This window comes from Vombatus ursinus, unplaced genomic scaffold, assembly GCF_900497805.2.
Source record: "Vombatus ursinus unplaced genomic scaffold, bare-nosed wombat genome assembly UNPS02015165.1, whole genome shotgun sequence".
Taxonomy (NCBI): domain Eukaryota; kingdom Metazoa; phylum Chordata; class Mammalia; order Diprotodontia; family Vombatidae; genus Vombatus; species Vombatus ursinus.
In genome coordinates, this window is record NW_020954943.1 from 264,344 (window position 1) to 280,770 (window position 16,427).

Sequence of the window (16,427 nt, forward strand, 5' to 3'; positions counted from 1 at the left end):
CTAAATTAGTTTAGTTCTATGAACACCAAATTCCCTTGAAATATTTAGCTCTTACTTGTTTTCAATTAACACTATTTTATAGTTTTCTTTTTATAAGTTCCAGAGTCCTAAGTAAGTCAGTCTCCAAAGATTGGATGACTTGTATTTTGATGTTGAGTAAGATATCCTCCCAGGAGGAAGGCCTTCCCACATTATGGGACAGCTAGGTGGTAGAGTGGATGGAATGCTGGGCCAGAAAGTCCTGGGTTTAAATCCGGCCTCAGATATGACCCTGTGCAAGTCACTTAGCCTTTGTTTGACTCAGCTTTCTCATCTATAAAAAGGTAATAACAGTATCCATCTCCCAGGGTTATCTTCCAGAGCATCAAAATAGATAATTGTAAAGCATGTAGCACAGTATTGGGCACATAACAAGTGCTCAATGAATGTTAGCTGCTATTATTATTATTATTATTCATTACATTCATAAGATTTCTCTCCAGTATGAATTGACTGATGTTTCATAAGAAAGCCTCTCAGTCAAAATACCTTCCCATCTTCATTATATTCGTAAGGATTTTCTCCAGCATGAATTGTCTGATGTACAGTGAGATGTCTACCCTGGCTGAAGGTCTTCCCACATACATTACCTTTATGAGGTTTCTCTACAGTATGAATCCTTTGATGCAAACTAAGGAGTTGCCTGAGGTGGAAGGCCTTCCCACATTCATTGCATTTAAATGGTTTCTCTCCAGTATGAATTCTCTAATGTAGAGTAATCTGTGCTCTCAGACAGAAGGCCTTCTCACATTCATTACATTCATAAGGCTTTTCTCCAATATGAATCCTCTGATGTTTAGTAAGAAGACCCCTAAGGAGAAATCCTTTCCCAGTCATTACACTCATAAGGTTTTTCCCCAATATGAATTGTCTGATGTCAAGGAAGCTGGCCTCTTTGGCTTAAGGCCTTTCCATATTCATCACATTTATGAGATTTCTCTCCTGTATGAATTCTCTGATGTCTAGAAAGGTGTGCTGTTAGGTGAAAGGACTTCCCACATTCATTACATTCATAAGTCTTCTCTGCAGTATGGATCCTCTGATGTCCAACAAGGTTTGTGCTTAGGTGGAAAGACTTCCTACACTCCTTACATTTATAAGGCTTCTCTCCAGTATGAATTCTCTAATGTAGACAAAGGTGCTCTCTCAGGCAGAAGGCTTTCCTACACTCCTTACATTTATAAGGCTTCTCTCCACTATGAATTCTGTGATGTCCAGGTAGGTCTCCTCTCTGGCTGAAAGTCTTCCCACATTCATAAGGTTTCTCTCCATTTTCAATTCTTTGGAGATGAGGAAGCTGGGAGCTCTGAAGGAAAGACTTTTCAGTATGAATGTTTTGATGCGCAGTAAAGGATGAACCATGGTTGAACAACTTCCTACATACATCATATTCAGAAGGTGTTTCTCCAGTGTGGATCCTCTGATGTTCAATTAGTTGCATAGTTCGGATAGAATCCTTCCCAAATTTATTACATTTAGAGGTTTTCTTTCTAATATTAATTGTGTGATAAGAATTAATATATGGGCTGAAGCTGACAGCTTTCCCATCTTCATTAGAATCATCAGGTTTCTCTCTAGGATAAAGTCTATGGCATGCAATAAAGTCTGATGGAGAAGTGAAGGATTCCTCACATTCATTATACCTAGAATCTATCTCCTTAGAGCAAATTCTATGGCACTTCCTAGGTTCTGAAGACAGAATGAAGTTCTTTCTGGCTGAATCCCATCTGAGAAGGTCCTTTCCTAGAAATACTCTCTGTCGTACAAAAAGCTCTGGGTCCAGACTGATACTTTGGCCATGCTTGTTACCTTCACAGCTTCTCCCATCACTGGGTGTTTCCCTCTGGGTGACCTTTACTTGCTGAGAAGTTTTCTCCTCAATGCTCTGTTGCCTCCCTGATGTTACATCACAGGTCCAGGCTTCTTTCAAGCTGGAGACAGAGAAACCATCTCTTGTGAATCTGTTTTCAGATGAATTCTCCACAGAAATGCCCAGTTTGGGATCGGACTTCTTGGTTTCATGTCGAGTCTCCCAATCTGAAAGAAAATGGAAATGAAAATATCTGGTTACCCACCTGCTGCTCTACAACTGGTCCTACTTTGTACCTCTTCTACTTCCATAATTATTGTACAGCATTGAAGTGTAGAACAAGTTGTAATGCTTCATTTGTATTTTCATTTATAATCTATAAAAATCTACCAGTGGATCCTCACAAGTCTGTAAGGGAGGGAAGAAGGAGAGGAAGGAGAGTGAATAGCAACTCCAGGTTCTTCCTGAAAAGATGGAGACTCATGATGATTTTGTGACTTGCCCAAGGCCAGATCAAGGACAGGATGTGGGCCTGCTCATGTCCCTCCTCACCAGAAGAGATAGCTCTCAGGACCTGGAAACCATTAAGAGGCTGGAGGATCCTCAGCCAGGGAGGACCTAGGAAGGACTCCTGTATTCACTGGGGAGGTTGACTGGATTGTCCCAATTCTGAAAAGTAAAAGTAACCGTGTGTGTGTGTGTGTGTGTGTGTGTGCGCGCGCGCGTGCATGAGTGTGCTAGGGAGCCCAGGACAGTACCTGTAAAGACACAACTACAAGCCATCAGTGTGTTTTATGAAACAGGAATGAACATTCAGTTTAGTTCTAAATAATATATCAGGATAAAGAAATGAATAAGGCCTTCCTGAGCATATTTGGGATTCCCTGGTCCCTAAGTACTGTGTTGTTCACAACCTTGCATTTATTTTATTATATTTATTCTCAGTATATGTGCATGCATGTATATATGCATGCAGGGCAGCTAGGTGGTATAGTGGATAGAGAGCCAGAACTGTAGTCAGAAAGACCTGAATTCAAGTCCAGCCTCAGACATTTACTAGCTGTGTGACCCTGGGCAAGTCACTTAACCCTGTTTGCTTCAGTTTCCTCATCTGTAAAACGAGCAGGAGAAGGAAATGGCAAACCACTCCAGTGTCTCTGCCAAGAAACCACAAATGGGGTCATGAAGAGCTGGGCATGACTGAAATGATTGCACAACAAATATATGCATGCACGTATGTGTGCATGTATGAATACATGTATGTGCATGCCTATGTATGCACAGCATCTACCCCCAATAAAATGCTAGGTCCTTCAGAGCAGGAATTATTTCATACTTTCCCCTTACATTCACAGCACTTAATAACTTGCTGCTGTTCAGTCATTCAGTAATGTCTGACTTTTCTTGACCCTGTGCACCACAGCATGGGATTTTCTTGGAAAAAATACTGGAGTTGTTTGCTATTTCTTTCTCCAGTAGATTAGGCAAACAGAGATTAAGTGACTTGCTCAGGGTCACACAATTAGTAAGAATCTGAGGCTGAATTTGAACTCAGGTCTTCCTGACTCCAGGCCCAGCATTCTATCCACTGAGCCACTGAGCTGCCTCATAACACACAGTAGGCACTTGAATGATAAATCAGCTTTTCATTTTTCAGTGTTCCTGTATAATGCTTGCCTGTCTGTTTCTCAATATAAATGTCATTATAATTATATCCAATTTCATGAAAAAACTCATTATTTTGAATATCATATTAAATATGGAAATCGACTGTAGAAGAATTGTTCTAATTTCCTCTATTAATCAGATCCATCTTTGAACACTAAATTCTCTTACTTTATTTCAGCTATCAGCATTTTATCATTGTCTGTGCACATCAATAATTTCCAACAGGCTAATTTCCAAAAATTGAATGACTTTTGTCACTCTGACGTTGAGTAAGGTATCCTCTTGAATCGCGTGCCTTTGGTTCTCCTCTCTTTTGTCTGTATCAGTCCACACAATATTCTTATTCTCTCTGAGTTCCTGACATCTGTCATTTCTTATGACATAATGATACACCATCACAATTATAAATCACTTTTTCAGCTGTTCCCCAACTGATGGGGACAGACTCTGTTTCCAGAGTTTTGCTAGCTTTTGCTTTCATAAAAGTGCACCTAAGTGCCACGTCACAGTTATCAGATTGGCTAACGTGACAAAACAGGAAAGTGATAAATGTTGGAGAAGATGTGGGAAATTGGAACACTAATGCATTGTTGGTGGAGTTGTGAACTGATCAAACCATTCTGGAGAGCAATTTGGAACTATGCACAAAGGACTACAAAATTGCACATACCCTTTGACCCAGCAATACCACTTCTAGGTTTGTATCTCAAAGATGTCATAAAAACGGGAAAAGGACTCACATATACAAAAATATTTATAGCAGCTCTTTCTGTGGTGGCCAAGAACTGGAAATTGAGAGGATGCACATCAACTGGAGAATGGCTGAACAAATTGTGGTATATGAATGGAATGGAATACTATTGTTCTATAAGAAATGATGAGTAGGTGGACTTCAGAAAAACCTGGAAAGACTGACATGAACTGATGCAGAGTGAAATGAGCAGAACCAGAAGAACATTTTACATAGTAACAGCAATACTGTGCAGTGACTGACTTTGATAGAAGTATTTCTGCTTAGCAATGCAAAGATCTAAGAGAACTCCAAATGATTCATGATGGAAAACGCTATACACATCCAGAGAAAGAACTTTGGAGTCTGAATGCAGATTGAAGCACAATATTTGCTCTTTTTTTGTGTGTTTCTTCTTTCTTGTGGTTTCTCCCATTGGTTCTAATTCTTCTTTACAACATTACTAATGTGAAAATTTTTTTAAAAAGTGCACCTATGAATATTATTACGTGTGGGACTTTTGTCATCAATCTCCTTGTCATATAGGCCCACTAGTGGGAGAACTGGATCAAAGGGTATTTATAAGCCAAGTGATTATTGTTGCCTCATTCCAAACTGTTTTTCTGAACTGTTGGACCCAGTCACAGATTCTCTCAACAGTGGATTAGTGCACCCATTTATTCACGGCCCCTCTAGCATGGAGCACGGTCATCATTACGGCCCTGATGAGTCTGTGGTCCAGCTTCAGGTGTTTTACTCTGCATTTGTCTTGTTTGCTATTGGTAAATGAAGCCATTTTCATATGTCATTGGTAATTTGTATTTCTACTTTCAGAATGTCTTTTTTACTGTTCTGCAATTGTTGTTGGTTTGGGATTGGTTTTGGGTCACACGCACATGAATATATGTGAATGTTTGTGTGAGTGTGCATATGAATGTGTGTGAATGTATGTGCTTATGCATGAATATGTTCATGTAAATGTGCGTGTGTATTTTTTTAAGCCAAATACCACTAAATTTCTAACCTCAGATTTCAGGCTTCTTTGAGAGACATTTAATGAGAAAGTTTTTCAAATTTATTTATAGGTGTTTGTCCTAATCTGATTCCAATGGTTTCCTTTGTGAAAAAAGTTCTACAATTTTATGTCATTATTGAATTGGTCTCTTATCTCATTGGGTCATCTCTGGCCCTTGTTCAGTTATGAATTTTCTCCTTTTCACCTCACTTAGGGGTGAAATGTTTCTTTTTCATTCATGCCTTTTGACCATTGGAGAATGGCTTTTGGCAATCTACATTTGAGTCAAATTCCTACACATTTTAGATACTAGACTTTTGTCACACAAATCTGAGGTGAAGATTTTCCCCCAATGAGAGTTTCTTGTCTTAGGCTGCTTACAGACCCCTAGGGAAACTGCTCTACAGTTTTCCCTGCAGTTCTTGTCAAACAGGGAGTGATTAATCCAGTGGTTTGTGTTCACTCAACCCCGGAGTAGTGAGTTTGATTGTTTCTGAAGGAAGAAGGGCTCAAAGAGAAGTTGATATAGCCAAGATGAAGGAGAGAGAAAGAGAGCACCTGGCTATAAGTCATAAGGCCTAGGTAAGGGCAACTTTGGGGATTAAAAATAAACCCAAATAGCATGGTAAATGTGAGTACCATGTCATTGACAGAGATGTCTGAGGGATCACAAAGACTTTTGGCAGAGATGGAAAATGGTAGATTTCAGGATTTTCAAGGGATGGATGGGAATACAGACTGAAAATAACAGGCCAAGGACCTTGACTCCATTTTCTGGCAAAACTTTAAAATGGATCATTAAGGGAATGGTTAGTCAATGTCTAAAAAAGGCAGTGGTGATCACAAAGGGCTGGCCTGGCTTCCACAAGAATAGGTCATGCTACCTGGACTTCAAGGTACCGAGCTACTTGGCTTTGGCTCCCCATTTCTCATTCAGTGTTTATATAAAAGTACTAATTATGAACAATTACAGCAATGTTTACAGAAATAAAGGAAGGTCAAAATGATTGGCAAGATCTTCAACAAAAAGGATGATGTTACCTGGATTCATCTACAGATTCAATGTTCTATACTAATCCAATGGCCAAAGGGATACCTCATGAAAAAGAAAAAAAATAAAATTCTTAATAATAAATAGATACGGCATTTTGAGTGATTAATGAAAAAGGTAGAGATTCAGGGAGCCAGCAATCCACATATCAAGTTATTTTGTATCAATCAATCAGCATTTTTAAGCCATAGAAAAATAACTTGTATAAAGTTTTTATATCTCTCTAGGCAGAGAGTTGATCCAAATGTATATAACCCAAAGCCATCCTCCCATTGACAAAGGGTCAACAGGCATCCACAAATATGGTTCCACCATGGCTAAGAGAGTAATATACGTAGCTGAGATCTGAGAGTCATCTGGACAGAGATGGTCATTGAAGGCATGGCAGCTAAGGAGGTGACCAAATGGGAGAGAGGAGAGAAATGAGAAGAGGGCCCCGGACAGAGGCTGGAGGGATAGCTATGGATGAAGATCTGGCACAGGAGACTGGGAAGAAAGAAGAGTTGCCCAAAAACCCAGAGAGGAGAGAAAAGAATATCGAGGAAAAGAGAGTGGTCCAGTGTCAAAAGCTGCCGAGAGATCAAGAACAAGGAGGACCGAGGAAAGGACAGGAGCCTGGGGACTCTGGAGAGAAGAGTTTCTGTTGAATGGGGAGGTTGGAAGCCAGATACTAGAGGGTTTAGAAGAGAGTGAGAGGAGAAGTGGCAATACCTTTGCCATGTTAAGATGACAAGGAGAGGAGAGATACAGGAGGACAACTGGAGGGGATGATAAGATCACGCTAAGGATGGGGAAGTGACTAGCAAATAAGGAGAAACTGGAGATTGGTGGTGATGGGGGAGATGAAGGAGGGAGCAATCCACTGGAGAAGGAGAGGATGGGATTGAGGACACCTGCAGAAGGGCTGGCCTTGGTGAGGAGGAGATCATGGTGGAGGATGTCAGAGAGATGTGAGATGTGCAGATAGGGAGAAGAGGCAGCTGGTGGTGAATGGCCTTGACTGCTGAGAGCATGGAGGCAGGCCTGAGAATAGCTGCTGTGGTGAGTAGATGGAGAATCAATTAGGCAGAAGTAGAAGGACTGCACTGATGCAGTGTGGGCCCAGTGGAGGTTATCAACCAATCAACATTTATTAAGCACTTACTATGCAGTAGGCACCGTGCTAAGCCCTGGGGATACAAAAAGAGGCAAAACACAGTCCCCGCTCTCAAGGAGCTTATAGTCTAATGGGGAAGCCAACATGCAAACAAGTCTAGACAAAGTGAGTTGTTGCCATGATCCAAAGAGGGAGGGCACTGGAATGAAGAGGGGTCGGGAAAGTCTAGGTAGCAAAGTGGGTCCAATCATGATAGTTGCACGCCTTCCTTAATCCTATTCAGTAACCTATGAATAGGAGCAATGGATTTAGATGGAAGGAGTCATCCAGGACTGTGGTTGGACCAAGGTACCATCAGTGGCAGGACAAGTGGAAAAGGGATTTGAGAGAAGAGGAAAGTGTTGAACTGGGTCAACAAAAGATCAGGATTAAGAAGGAAGGAGAGGGGAGTCAGACCAGGGACGATGGCCTTGGATGGTCAAGGGGACTGAAGTCAACAATAAGGATGCAGAACAAGCTCAGGAGCAGTAAGGCATGGGGAGAGATGGAAGGAGACGTGATTAAGAACGACCTTCAAAGTCCTTCAACAAGCAAGTGTAAGACTTGTGAGTGAGGGTGAGCTCGAGGGTGTGACCATCCCTAGGGATAATGGAGGAGTTGAGTGAGAAATTGAAAGACTGGACCAGCATACGCATCATTGTTCTTGGAAGGAGGGCAGGAGTAGGCAGAGGAGGAGACCATGAGGCAAGCGAGGGGAGAATGTCTTAAGGGTAGGATGAGGGGGAAGAGTAGATAGTGGGCACCAAGATCTGGATTGGGTGACAGGTTTGGCTCAAAAGGAGAAGGTGCTGAGTGATGGTGGGAGAGAAGAAGAAAGTGGGAGAGAGAAAGGAGGAAGTGGAAGGGGAGAGAGGGAATGAAGGAGAGAGAGGGAAAGAGGGGGAGGGGAGTGGGGGGAGAAAAGAGAAAGGAGAGAGGAAATGGGAGAGAGAGAAAGAAAGAAAGAGAAATAGGAAGAGAAGAGAGAAAAAAGTAAGAGGGGTGAGGGAGAGGGAAAGAGAAAGAGGAAATAGAAGGGAGAGAGAGAGGAAGAGGGAAAAGAGAGAAAAAAGAGAGGAGAAGGAGAGGGAGAGGGAGAGAGAAAGAGACAGAGAGACAGAGAAACAGAGAGACACACACAGAGACAGAGAGAGACAGAGAGACAGAGAGAAAAAGTAGAAGGGAGAAAGAGAGAGGAAAGAGAAGGGGGAGGGTGGGGAGAGAGGCAAGGGGTGGAGAGAGATTGATTCTGGAATTAAGAGGGATTGAGGAGATTTCTGACTCACCTATCAGTGAGTAAGGGGTTATAAGAGAAGATACATTAAAAACTACTAATCATCAAAAATAATTGTATTGGTGAAAAAAATATAAATCAGTGGAATATGCCAAATCACACAAGTACAGTAAGCTAGAGTCCAATAACCCAAGACCACAAACTACTAGGGAAGGAACTTTTATTCAACAGGAACTGAAGGGAAAATGAGAAAACATCTTGGTCAAAAGTAGGTTTTGACCAACATCTTATATATTCTAAAGGGATTAATCAAGGAAGAAAAGATCTCATTCCTTTTGTTAAAAATTGAGGAAAAGAGAAGGTCTTATCCTCCACAACCAAGTGGCAGAAAATTTATAACTGGACAAAGATTAGAGTTTATAAAAGACTAATTGACAACTCTGAGTATATTATATTTAAATTTAAAAGCTCTGGCTTTTAAATGAATAAAAATGCAGCCAAAATAAGAAAATTTATGGTTTGAGGGAAAGAAATCTTTGCATCAAACAATTCAGAGATGTTTAATATCCAAAATCTATAGGGCATTCATATATTTATAAAATTAAGAGTATTTCCCCCCAATTAAGCAGTAAAAATTTCTCAGAAGAAAAAAAAAAGCCTCAATAAAGAGAAATGGAATTAAAACAACACTAATTGTTGTTTTACCATATCAGCCTCACACTCATCATATTAGAGGCCACTAAGTGCTATGGTGGATAGAGTGCTGGGCAGGGCCTGGAGTCAGGAAGATTTGATACTTTCTAGCTGTGTGACCCTGGGCAAGTCACTTAACCTCTGCTTGCTTCAGTTTCCTCATCTGTAACATGAAGATAATAACAGCACCCATCTCCCAGCATTGTTGCGAGGATCAATCCTACACATAGCAAGGGCCACTTAAATGCCAGCTGTTTGCTGTTGTTGTTATCATCATCATCATCATCATTATTATTATATTGGCAAAGATGGTAGAGATGGACGAAGAGTCAGTGCTAGTGACCCTGTGGGAGGCCTGTCCCACTAATATCCCGCTGGTGTGGCTGGGAATGGCTCCAGCAGTTCTGGAAAACGTCTCGGAGTCCTTGTGATCCAGGAAACCCACTACTAGGTACGTCCCCTGGGAGGTCAGTGACAGGACAAGAAGCGATGGAGGAACCAAAACCTTCACGGCAGAATTCTCTGTAGCAGCAAGAGCTGCTGACCACACGATCTCTAGGCAAATCACAGAACATTACTATGACATAAGGAATAACAAAACCAGCAAGCCTGGAACCAAAGAAAGCAGAAAGGACAGAAAAACACCCAGGGATGACAACATTGGACGAGGCCCAACTCAAAGCCAACGGGCTTTGGCTCAGTGAAGGCCAAGGGCGCCCCCTGGTGACTGACATTCAGACACCTGCTTTAACCCAGAGACACTGCGGTCAAGTACTCCCCTGCCTAGCATCAGTTACTCACTCACCTGGACAGCCACTCGCTGGGACGCTCCCCTCTGGCCTCCAAGGTGCCTCCCCTCACTCTGGCTGGTGGATCACCTCAGGTCTGGACACAGGGAATGAGAGTCTTGGGGTAAAGAACATTACAACGAAGCCCAGATCCCCAGGAATCATCCCCAGAAAAGCTGAAAATGAGCACCAGGTGAAACGGAGATTCAAGGAAAATCAAGGAGCCTCTGTCCAGTTCATAACTACACGAGGAGACCTGCAGGTATTCTAATAAGGAATGAGTCAAGGGACCAAAGGCCAATGTATATTGGGTATGGGGCGGCCCAGGAGTTTGGAGACCCAGCTCCAGTAAGGGACTATATAAAGAGAGATAGGGCTAAAGCCGGCTCTCGTGTCTAGCTCCAGGAGGCAGCTGCCTCTTTTTTTCCCACTGTCATCAAAGATGCACCCCTATCCACCCCTTGCTTCAGCTAGGAGGTCTTATTGGCCTTGCATATTGCCAAAGATGGAACTGGGTTATGCTCTGAACCCAGTCCTCTGTGCCAGGCCAGGGCTGCGGACAAGGGCTGGGGAGAAACCAGGACTAAGTAGCCATCCACAACTCCAGTGGGGCAGCAGCCCCACCAGTGGGGAGAGCCTTGGCAACCTATCCAAGAGCTGGAGGGGCCAGAACCTCTCAGGATAGAAACTAAGGTCAATGAAAACTCCTAATATAATAAAGAAAAAGTATGGAGGAAGGGAAGTCAAAGAAGTAAACCAAGAACATCCAAGTAGTCCACACACACACACACACACACACACACACACACACACACACACACACACACAAACACACAATTAAAACCAAACAACCAAATAACAACAACAGCTTGGCCCCAAGGACTATAAGAGTAAGAATGAAAAACAGAATGAAGCAAACAATTCAATGAGACAAGAAACACTAGAACAGAGGCAAAAGGCTAAAAAGTTAAAAGAAAGACCCAGGCACCTACCTGCAAAAATTAACTCTGAAAACACATCAAGGAGAGATATTTTAAGAATCGGATAACTTGATTGTTTCCCAGAATTCAACTGTAAATCCACTTTTTCCTTTTTAAATAAATTTTTTAGGACCTACATGTACAAAAATATTTATAGCCGCTCTTTCTGTGGTGGCCAAGAATTGGAAATTGAGGGGATGCTCATTCACTGGGGAATGGCTGAACAAGTTGTGGCATATGAATGTAATGGAATACTACTGTGCTATAAGAAATGATGAGCAGGCAGATTTCAGAAAAACCTGGAAAGACTTACATGAACTGATGCTGAGTGAAATGAGCAGAACCAGGAGAACATTGTACCCAGTTACAGCCACGATGTGCGATGACTGACTTTGATATACTTGGTTCTTCTCAGCAGCACAAGGATCTAAGACAATTCCAAAAGATTCACGATGGAAAATGCTGTCCACATCCAGAGATTGAACTATGGAGTCCGAATACAGATGGAAGCATACTATTTGCTGTCTTTTTCTTTTGTTATTTTGTTTTATTGTTTCATTCTCGTGGTTCTTCCCATTAGTTCTAATTCTTCTTTACATCATGACTAATGGGAAAATATGCTTAATATGAATGTATAAATAGAGCCTATATCAGAATGCATGCCATCTTGGGGAGGGGGAGAAAATTTAAAACTCAAAATCTTATGGAAGTCAATGTTGAAAACTAAAAATAAATTATTTAAAAACAAGAACAAAAACAAAAACAAAAACACAAGGGGCAGGGTGGCACAATGGATAGAGCACTGGCCCTGGAGTCAGGAGGACCTAAATTCAAATGTGGCCTCAGACACTTAACACTTACTAGCTATGTGACCATGGGCAAGTCACTTAACCTCAATTGTCTCACCCTCACCCCCCCCCCCAAATTTTTTTTTTTTGCTTTGGGAATTTTTTTTGAGACTTATTAAAAGTCTCTATTTCTTACTTTGTTAATTTTAGTACTTTGCATTTTTATAACTAATTACCCATTCAGATTGTTATGAATTTTGCTGGCCAAGATAGTTTCTAATCATTTCCATGATTTCCTCTTCAACTGTTAATTCTCTCTTTTCATTTTTGATACTGACAATTTGATTTACTTCCCTTTTTTTCATTATTTTTTTCTTTTTTCAAAAACTAGCTCCTAATTATATTATTTCAATGAATTTTTTTGTATTTAATTTTAATTCCTTTGATTTTCAAATGTTCTACTTTAGGGTTTAGCTGGGGGTTTTAAGTGCTGCTTTTCTAATTTCTAGTTGTATGGTCAATTAATTGGCATGTTCATTCTCTTATTTCGAGATGAAAGCATTTAGAGATTTATATATTTCCTTAAGGCTTATTTTGGATACACCCCTAAAGTTTTAATCATCACTGTCATTTTCCTTCACAAAAATTATCCATTATGTCTATGGATTTGTTCTTAGATCTATCAATTCTTTGGAATTAAATTGTTTAGTCTCCATTTATTTGAATTCTTTATTCAAGGGTCATTCAGTTATAATTTTTATAATGTTGGGGTCAGTAAAAAAGCAGTTTAACATTTCTGCTTTTCCGCATTTGTTTATGAGGTTTTTATACATTTGGGCATGTAAGTTTTTGTAAAGATGCTGTGCAGAGCTGAGAAACAGGTATATTACTTTCTAAACCCATTTGGTGACTATCAGAGAGCTATCATTTCTAAATTTTTCTAAATTTTTCTAAAATTGATTCAGGTCCTTGATTTATTTATTGTTTTGTTATTTTTATCTAGGTCTAAAGGAGCAGTTTGAGTCACCCAGCTATTACTGCTTTACTATCTGTTTCTCCCTATAATTCCATGAACTTTTCCTTCCAGTACATAAATGTTCTGTCATTTGGTACATATACATTAAATACTGATATTATTTCATTAACAATATTGCTTTTAAATATAATTTTAAGTAGTTTTTCTGCTGATAACTTTTTTTTGGGGGGCAGGGAATGCAAACCAGTGCAATTTTGTTTTAAAGGGAAGAAATCACTGCAGTGCCATCCGTCTGCTACAGAACAAGTGTCTGGGAACCCTGAACTATTCACTAGATGCCAAAATCAGAGAAGGTTCACAGAACAGAGAAGGGACAATGACCTCAAAGACCATTTCTCTCATTCCCTCATCGCAGAAAGGATGAAGCTGAAGCCCACACAACCCAAAACAGCAGGCAAGTTGCCTCACTCACAGATCCCAATGATTTGATTTTCTGGGCTGAACTGGGGGTGGGGGGAATTTTGAGATGATTCCATAAGGTCAATATTCATAGCTAGGTCACACAGTGGATAGAGCAGTGGGCCTAGAGTCAGAAAGTCCTGAGTTCAAATCCCACCTCAGACATTTACTAGCTGTATGACCCTGGGAAAGTCACTTTTTTCTGTCTCAGTTTCTTCAGCTGTAAAATGTGCATAACAGGACTCATGATTATAGTGAGAATCAAGTGAGGTATTTGTAAAGTGGTTGGCACAATGCAGAGATGCTTGTTTTCTTCCTTCCTCCAGATTTTTCTGAAAGACCACTTTGAAACTAGCCAAAGAGGAAGAGTGAGTGGTTGAGGCAATGAAGCTCCATCCAAGAAGAGAAACCAGGTTCTGTGGGGATGGAATCTCTCTTCCCTCATTCTAAACCTCAGTCCCTTCTCTTTTTTTTTTCAGTCCCTTCTCTTTCTTTCTTTCTTTCTTTTTCTTTTTTTGGCAAGGCAATTTAGGGTTAAGTGACTTGCCCAGAGTCACACAGCTAGTGAGTGTTATGTGTCTGAGGCTGGATTTGAACTCAGGGAGACGAGTCTTCCTGACTCCAGGTACAATGCTCTATCCAATGTACCACCTAGCTTTCTTGAGATCTGGCCTCACTTAGATACATTTAAATATGTATCAATATACCAACGTCTGAATCATGTAATAAAAGAATTATCTCTGTGGAGGAAGGAGCATGGGGATGGAGAAAGCAGGCTGTATTGGAGGTCAGAGGACCTGGGTTTAAACCCTGGCTCCACTCTTTACTGTAACCTTGGACAAATCACCTCACCTCCTGGGCCTCAGTTTCTCTTCTGGGAAAAGGAGGGTTTGGAGCCATCATGAGACTTGCAGGAGGGGCCCTGCAATGGCCTGGGATGCAGGCCCCCAGCAGCCCCTGAACAGAGAAGCCCAATGCAGCCAGATGCCGGTGCCCTGGCTGCAGAATGACTCTCTCTTCTGCAGCACTACCTCCCTAGGTTATGGGCCATGTATAGGACGTTTTCCCCTTATTTCAGTTCTTCTCATTTATACCCGATAGTCATCACTCCTTTCTGTAAAATGACAGACTAAGGAACATCTAAGTTTCTCCCCAGTTCTACATCAATGATTCTCTGCCACGAGATGGTGGAAAGAGGCCATTCCCACTCACCTGGTGAGCGCTGACTCTCAGGAGCACGGGGCTATTCCAGTGTGCAGAGCTCACTCTCGTGGGGAAGGGCAGAGAGCTGGGGAGGAAAACGAGACCTTGGGGAAAGTGCAGGAGCCCAGTTAGACAACACACCAACAAAGACCCCCTCCCTCCAATTACTCAGCACCCACAGTATACAATGGGCTGTGCTGTATGCTGGGGATACAAGGACAAACAAGGATACAAGGAAAGAGGGCCCCTGCCTCCCAGAAACTTATTCTATTCATTTATGACATGACTGGTAGGTGGGCCAGGAGAGACCTAGGGTCAAACCTCAGCTCCAACTGAACCTGATCCAGAAAATGGGGGTGATGAGATGCCCCCACATCAACGGGCTCTTATGACAAAGGAGAAATCAGGCACAAGGTTATGGTTCTAGCACCATAAACATTAGTTGATATTATTATGTACAAAGATAACACAGGCAGTCATCTGCAGACAGAAAAACTGCCAGAAAGTGGGGAAGAGCCCCATTAGAACCAGCCTGCTCTGGACCTGAGGCTTGAAGGACTTAGAAAGATGGGGTGAAGAAATACTTTCCAGGTTCAGGAATCAGTAAGACAGCAAATGTATGGAAGTGGTAGATGGAATCTCGAGTTCAGAAACAACTGGTTCTGCCATCTGGCCGGAATCAAGACGATCTGACAGAGAAAAATGGACAACGAAGGCTGGAAAGGTAGGTGGGAGCCAGACAGGACCACACTTTAGCCACCAGCGTGGTGAGGACTCGTGTTTCGCGCTGGAGACAATGGGAAGCAAGGGAAGGTTTCTGAGCCAGGATTTGGAGCGCAGGGAAACGAGTTCAGCAGCTAAGTAGAGAACAGAGTAAACGGAAAGGAGGCTGAAAGCGCAGAGACGAAGGCAGAGGCAATGCCAACATTCCAGCAGGTGTCAGGGCCCTGGGCTAGGGTGATGCCCTCGCACGTGGAGGGAAGAGGGTGGGAGAGAGAGATGCTGAGGGATAATGTGAGCAGGCGCTGACGGGGAGCAGAGCGAGAAAGGAGTGGGAAAGAAGACTCCAGAGGGAGCTGTGTCCAAAGGGCAAGGAGAGGGCAAGGAAGATCAGAAATAAAACAGAGAGGAGGGGAAATGGGAAAGAAAGGAAGCGTCGGGAGAAGATCAAACGCAAAGGACCCAGATTAAGAGGGAGAGGATGGGCAAGAGAAGGGCGAGGGTGGAGGGAAGACGTGAATGAGGAGGGGCCAGGAGAGGAGGAGGAGGGGGAGGGGGACGGAGCCGGGGGGAAGGGACGCCCGGACCCGTCCGCACTGACCAGGGCCTCACACCCCTCCGGCCGCCCGGACCACGCCCGGCACTGACACACTCCGAACCACCATTCAAACAGCAGTACGGAGGAAGAGGAAGTCACCTGGGAGTCCCCGCCCCCTGTGGGCGGTGCTTGCCCACCGACCAAAGACCGATGAACGGAAGCCTCAAGTTCAGGAGGGTGAGGTCTGCGCCTGCGCAGTGCAGCAGTAAGGGGCCCATCCCGTAGCCTGCGGCCCGTGTCTGCGCATGCCCATCGTCTCCTGGAGGAGCGGCCTCCTTTCCCCTCCCCCTCCCCCTCCCGCCCCCTAAAGAAGATGGTACCTAAGCCAGGCACTGAAGTCACTCACCCCTTTACCCCCATCCATTTGATCAAAGGGCCTTTTTCCTCCGAATGAATCCCATTCACCTTAATTATGCAAGGGGAATTTTACCCCCCCTCTCCACTCCAGACAACAGTCAAGACCTTCCCCCAAATCCCACCCCCTATCCCCGGAAAGGGAACCGTCCAGAGCCTCCCCGGGGGGGGGGGGGGGGGGGGGGG

The 16,427-nt window shown here is 42.8% G+C and overlaps 1 pseudogene; it reads right to left on the reverse strand.

Annotated features, from left to right (window-relative positions):
• Positions 1-295: 295 nt before the first annotated feature.
• Positions 296-15,145, reverse strand: LOC114031372 (annotated as a pseudogene).
• Between the last annotated feature and the right edge of the window lie 1,282 nt (positions 15,146-16,427).